The following is a 6823-nucleotide window of genomic DNA, read 5'->3' on the forward strand; positions in this document are numbered from 1 at the left end:
CTGATTCATTGGAATAACTTTCCAAGCATTGCAATAATAATCTGTGTGAGTTGGGATTTTTGGCATCTGATAGTTACACGTTATAAAAGGGCCCAGAGGTATTACACAAAGAGCAAGAATGATAGAATGTTCTCCTTGGAAGGTTTGTTTGTGTGTGCTAAAAGGTAAACAACCCTTGATTTAGATTCCAGATGGGTTGTTTTATTTTCTGTTATTTCCCCTTGTTTTTCAAAAATTCCAGAAGCATCATTGTCTGCCTATCTTGCAGATATTTATGTGACCCTTGTGACTTTGCAGCTAACACACAGACTGCTTAGATTCATCACCAAAGGAGAGCAAGAAAAATTCAGTACAGCTGTGCAGCTTGGTGGATAATATGTATTCCTCAGGAGCAAGGCAAGGCTGGATTCAAATTCCTGAGCTAGGGGTGAGGTTTTGATTTGGATTTTTAAGCTAATAAGTCTTTGATGTGAAAAACAGAAACTCTTCTGTGAGAGGGATGCTTAAAGACATTCTTGCTCAGATATTTAATGCAGATTTATCATCAAATGATTTATGTAATTTTATCTTTTACTAATAAATTGTAATTTTTATGTTTACTGTTCTAGGTAAATGATTGTATTTAAATATTTCCCTTCCAAGTACTCTATTCTAATACAAGATTTAGTATGCTATAACTTGAAAGCAATAGTTTTACATGAAATGGTGAGTTAAAGTTGAACAAGCTACTTTAATTTTGACACCTGTGGCTTCTTGCATGCCTCAGTATTCAGTATCAATATTGTCATAATTTAAATCGTTACACAAAGGAATGGAGCTATGAACTCACAGAGAAAACTAAAGTGCTTTACAGTAGAGCTAACCAACATTTAATATTCCCAGGCTTAGAGATCATAGTGGGCCTTTTCATGTGCTCAGAACCGTGGCTTTCCATTTAATTCTGAAGAGGTTATTTTGGGTGCAGCCTCAAGAGAGACTCATTAAGTTTTGATGCTGCAGATCCTGATGTGTCAAGACATCAATATTATTTTCCATATTTACCCCATTCTCCTGGCAGTGCACTCCTAATCACATAAACAATCCAGCCAGATCCTAATGGACTGTGACTCTGGAAGAGCTGTAGGATTTGGAGATATGTTAGAATATTTTAGAAAAGTAGGACAAATTTTACTAGAGGAAGGCACTATTATTGCATATAGACTTACCAAAAAGAGAGCAGTCATGTCAGCCACTTTTCCTCTGTATCACACCCTTCTCATTCTCAGTCTATTTATTAGTTTATTGTCATTCTCCTTGAAAAATAAGGTACTTGGGAAAAAAAGAATAAAATTTATGGATGTATTTGGACAGCACTTGACAAATTGTGCTATGGAAAAATAGAAGCAAGAATAGCATTTATAAAATTTTTAAATTCACACTTAAACATGTTCATCCACTAAGATGTATCAAATTTAAGTCAGTGTTTTTTGGGAACAGAATGAAGAATTCAAACTTCATTCAATTTTTGTCCAATGTTTTATGTTTTCCTCAGCTTGTCAGGACAAAGAGATATGGGTCACAGCTGAATGGAACTGTTTTTGTCAAAGAAAACCTGAAGTCAAATGTCATTGTCATTATATATAAATATTCAGCATGTGTGCAGTTCCTCCCAGGCAACCTTTCTTTCCCTGTCAGGGCACTGGCCTGAGTTAAATTTCTCAACAGAAAAGTAAAAAATCAAAAGGAAGAGTTAAAAAAAAAAAGTTAGAAATTACATAAATGGTTTCAAAATTCATATTCACGCACTTTCCCAGCTGAAGGCTTAAGTGTTCACTGAACAATTATTCACGAGGACAGGTTAAATTCACAATACTTTTGCTGTCACAAGACAAGCTTTGTCTGAAATGTTAATGATGTTGTTTTACTGTAGGAACTTCTACTGAATTTTAAGGAGCAAAACAATCAGACATAAAGGAGCAGAAGGAACACTAGGAATACCCCAAGAGTGAAACCACAGCCCACCACGTGTCAGGATGGTTCCCTGTTGGCAGCTGTCACAAATAATCTGGACTTGCTGGAATCCAGCTTCTCATCCCCAAGCACAGAAGCGATGAAGATGGCATGGCACGGAAACCTCGTCTGCACCAGGGTTAACCCCATCTTCTCCACACACATGTCCCTGAGCTGCCTTCACACTGAGCAGAGGAACCCCAACTGTGCTCTGCATCTTGGAAACCAAGATTTTTCTATTAATTTTGACTAGTAGTGATATGCTTTTATATGCCTCAGTATTCCTCCTCTTCCAGGAAGCAGTTATTAGAGTCAGAGCTGCAATGTAATGACAGCCCAATGGCAAAAATCCCTGTGGTTCCCATAGAAACTTGCAGGGAGCACTCTCAGTTCCTCTCCAGTAGGAGCTCACAGCGCCACATTTGGTGTTTGTGCCCCACTATCTCAGTCATCTTCTGCACCTCTGGGCATCTCACAGACACAGTCCTAACTGCTGGATACCCCAGGGATAGCCCAGGGAAAAATACTGCTATTGTGCACGGAAATGCTTTGGGCACGTCATCCGTGTTGAGTGAGGGCTGTTTATGGGCTAAGGGACCATAACAGGTGAGAAGAGAAACTGAAAGAAAGTCAATGAGAAGAGGATGTGAGAGGATTTCTCTCCCCCTTTTCTTTCTCCTTTCCTATATTCACTTGTCATCACAAGCCAAGTCTTCAGCTTTGGCATTTGAATTAATCCTGCTGGGTCCAAGCCCTTAAAGAAGGCTAGTGACCAACAACTTTTCATCTCCACTCTTTAAGCTGCATCCTTAAGCATTCCACACACTTATTTTACCTAGCTAGGGCAACAGCCATTTTTGTGTCTCTTTTACAAGCTGCATTTGCAGTTTGTATGTCCACCATAAGATGGCATTGTCAGTTCCTACATTTGTTCCACCTGCCGGTGTGCTCAGGAGCCAAACCTGGTGGGAAAGGCAGCGGTGTGCCAGCACTTATCCCACCCAAAACGTGTGTACCTCCTGCGAGCACTAGAGGACAAGTGAGGTATAACTACGGAAAGAGACAAAGTTTTTAAACCTTCTCCAACAAAGTGCCAGGAATAAAAATATCTTTTCTAGCCCTAAATGTAAAGATCAAAAAGAAACACTCTCTGTTCCCAGAGAGACTGATGCTCTGAAAATTATGGTAAGAGCAATTTTAGAAGTAATTCAGAATATGAAAGAAAACCCAAATTGAGAATTGAACATTCTAAGAAGGACTGGCGAGGTATTTTGTTCAAAATGATGGCCCTGATCCTCAATTAGAGTTGAAAATTGATCAGAGCAGCTAAGAACTGGGTGCTGATTTTGGCAGTAGCCCGTTCTGGGTTTATCTCCAAAAACAGAGTAGAACAACCATATCTGCCCTGACCTGACAAAAATCTTCATATATTCCTCTTCTTGCATCATTCACAAGCACTGTTTGAATGTCTGTAAAATGTTTAAGATTGTTTATTGCTTTCATTTTTATTTCTTTCTTATTCTTCATTTCTGTACCTTAATTCTGGATTGCATTAGTTATCTGGGGGTTTTTTACAGTATCACCTTTCATTTTTCAGCAGGGGTATTTATTCTATTATTGCTTTGTGCCAATAACACAGGCCAGCTTATTGATCCCAGTGGGAACATTCACATGATTCAAATCGTTCATTTGCTCACATGTTTGGCTGAATTGATGTTTCTCAGCATTAAGTCCATCTTGAAAATTTGCATAAATTGGAGCTCACAGCCCTGGATTCATTAGTTTGACCAACAAGCTGAGAGTGTTTTCTCAGTTGTCCTAGCCCCTTCAACTAACTCTGAATTCACCTGGGAATCTTTATGAGAGAAATGGGTCTACTCTGTGATGTGGAGATGTAACATAAGATATGTGCCAGTATCTACATTTCTGGAAACTTACAGAATTGACATTTATTTCTCAGCATCAAAAATTAAGAAAATTAAGTAAATACATATATATATATATAATATATATATATATATATATGCTGGTACATTCTGACTCATAGTTCTCTTTAATTTAGAAGTGCTTTTTAAAAATTATTTTGTCTTGGCTGCTGAGCCAGTGATGGAGATGTGAAACTAGAAGAGACACGCGTTACATATACATGTAATTATTCTCCCCTCATAAAACCCAGCCTCATAAGGGTGAGATCAGAATCCATCACAAGTAAGGGGGTGAAAATTTTCGTAAGAAAGTGGTAACAAATAGCAGAGAGCCTCTTAGCAAGACATTGCCCCCAAAGAGAAAATTTCTGTTCAGTTAACTAATGTTTCAACCCTGCACATTCATTATCTGCTCTCCTCCTCCCCAAAGCTACTTCTTGCCTTCTCCATAGAAGGTCATCCCACTCACTTTTACAAATGCTAATGAATTGCCAAACATGAAGTAACACGGGTGAAGAAGGGAATGGGAACTTCTTAAAATGGTTGCAAGATGCTAAAATATTTGCCACTCATGAAAAATTATCACTGTAGTTTAAAATAAAGTATCATTAGTTGGATAAAAAAAGAGAAATGCATGCAAGTCTGGCATCTGTGGGGTATAAACAAAATCATTATTGTCTATTTCTTATCAATCAATGATTTTATTGTTGATTTTGGCAATCAGCTACACTTGTATCTTGGGAAACCAAGATAAAAAGTCTCAATATATTTCACAAAGCTACTTCAAGTGGTCAGATAGTGTATTTTTTAAGTCTACCTTTATTTATTATGAGTCTACCTTTATTTCGGGTAATGCAGTACTAAATAATAGCACATTCTTTTGATAAGTCTTGAGGGTTACCAGAGGGAGCTCTGAGATGCAATTTCAGTGTTTTAACCAAGCATTTTAGGTCTGAAAATAATTTGTTAAAATACCTAAGTAGAGTAAATCATGTTTCATCTTTCTGGTTATATTTCCTTCTGGTACATCATCTCTGAAGACTGTAGTGCAGATTCCTCATTCTGGATGCCACCATTTATAAGTCAAATCCTATAGATGATAGGTGCACACTAAAAGCATTAATCCATCATTGCTTTTTTCAAATTTGGATGGATCAATCTAGGAACATATCAGTCAAAGGCACTTTTACCCCTTAATGATATTTTTATGTTCATTGGACATTACTGAAATGAAATACAACTACCAGCTTATTCTAGCTTTGTTAGTCCATTTCATTTTTAAAGATACAGACAAATTTTCTACCCCAAGATTATTTTTTATCTCTGATAGCAGAATAGACCAGCTATGTATGATTTTTTTTTTGTTGATTTTCTGAAGAAATATTACCACTTTGGGAAAATAAGTTCTTTATTCTGTATCTGAACTACTTTATCCACAGAATGGGATATTTTGTGCCATAGAGAAGTGCTCAGAAGATGCAGCACTTAAACATTTTTAAGATTTATGTGGCAGCATGAGAATCAAAAGGTGGGCAGACTGTTGTTTTTTTGCTTTTTATTTTAACAGCCTGGAGGGGAGTTTAGGAATACAAATCCTCCATAGCAGCATTTTGTTGAAACCTTTATTGGATATAAAATGTTTCAAATAAAACATTTTGGCTGATGTCTGTAGTGTAGGAATGCACCTTGATTCCCATCCGGCTGCTGAGATCCTGTTGTACACAAACTGTAGGCACTACAACTCCAAATACAGATCTGACATACAACATCTAAAAGTGTTGCAAGAACCTTCCAGGGCCTGCAGATCCAGCCAGAGCCCAGTATTTCCAAAACACCCAATATATGGGAATCAACAAAAATCCAGGATGCAGAGAGAGGAAGATGTGGGGATCTTCAGAGGCTGAAAGAGAACAGAACAAAACTTCTGTGCCGGTGTTTAATTGCCTTGCTCTCTGGCTGATGTCAGGGAACATGGCACTGAGGGTCAAGTTCTTAATATCATCATCAGATTTCTTCACTTGTGCTGATAAGGCCTGTCCTTGTCCTGCTTTCAGTGAACACCCAAAGCAGGGTCAAAGAAAGCATGTGCAGAGGAGCTACCAGTGTGAACCCTCTTCTTAACTTATGCTGAACTAGAAAGGTTTTGGTTCAAGCTAGGAGCAAGACACAGAAATGTGATGCTTCATGGTTAATATCTAAGTTTCCAGTTCTTGTATAATTTAAGATATCTAATCTTAAAAATTTGACTCCTGCTATTCTGGAAAAAATATGTAACTTCAATCATATCTTTACCTCCATCAGCCAGGGTGTAACACTGTATGCTAGCACGGTGTGGCTGCAAACACTGTGTGCACCACTCCACCTCTCTGACATTGAGAACTGCTGAATCTCGTGCAGAAGCTGCAGGTCTCAGAGCTCAACCATGGCAGACTGTGACTGTTGTAGTGTGGTGATCCCAAAGCACTAAGTATTGATAAATGGATGTCACTGATCTTTACCTGAAGGTGTTCCTGCCTTTTGCAGGAGGTTTGGACTAGCTGAGGTTTTAAAGGTCCCTCCCAACCCAAATCATTTAGGGATTCTGGGATTTTTCATCTAGCTGTTGCTATCTAACCCAAATACATGATAATTTAAAAATAAATAAAGTCTTTTGAGAACAATTGTGATGACCTGATTATTCAAGGTCTTTTGAGCAGAAGATTTTTCCAAGTCAGTGGCACAAGTCCACAATTCCAGAGGAAGGTGAAGGTACAGCTGAAATTGAAGAGAAATTTGGCTCAGGAGGAATCTATCTGAAAGTCTTTTTGTAGTGTGATTGTGGCTTTCCTGGCAGTTGTTTTGGAACCCTGCCAGACCTTTCCCTGAGGAAATTCAAGTACAGGCAACAGTAGGAACAGTGTTTAAATAAT

The 6823-nt window shown here is 38.1% G+C and overlaps 1 long non-coding RNA gene across 1 annotated transcript; it reads left to right on the forward strand.

The window, feature by feature from the left end:
• The first annotated feature begins 297 nt into the window (after positions 1-297).
• Positions 298-4539, forward strand: LOC147652552 (uncharacterized). Its single transcript, XR_015288327.1, has 2 exons — positions 298-427; positions 1910-4539. It is a non-coding gene; the product is annotated as an uncharacterized LOC147652552 (long non-coding RNA).
• Positions 4540-6823: the final 2284 nt, after the last annotated feature.

This window comes from Cyanistes caeruleus, chromosome 6 (assembly GCF_971803275.1).
Source record: "Cyanistes caeruleus chromosome 6, bCyaCae1.hap1.1, whole genome shotgun sequence".
Lineage (NCBI taxonomy): Eukaryota > Metazoa > Chordata > Aves > Passeriformes > Paridae > Cyanistes > Cyanistes caeruleus.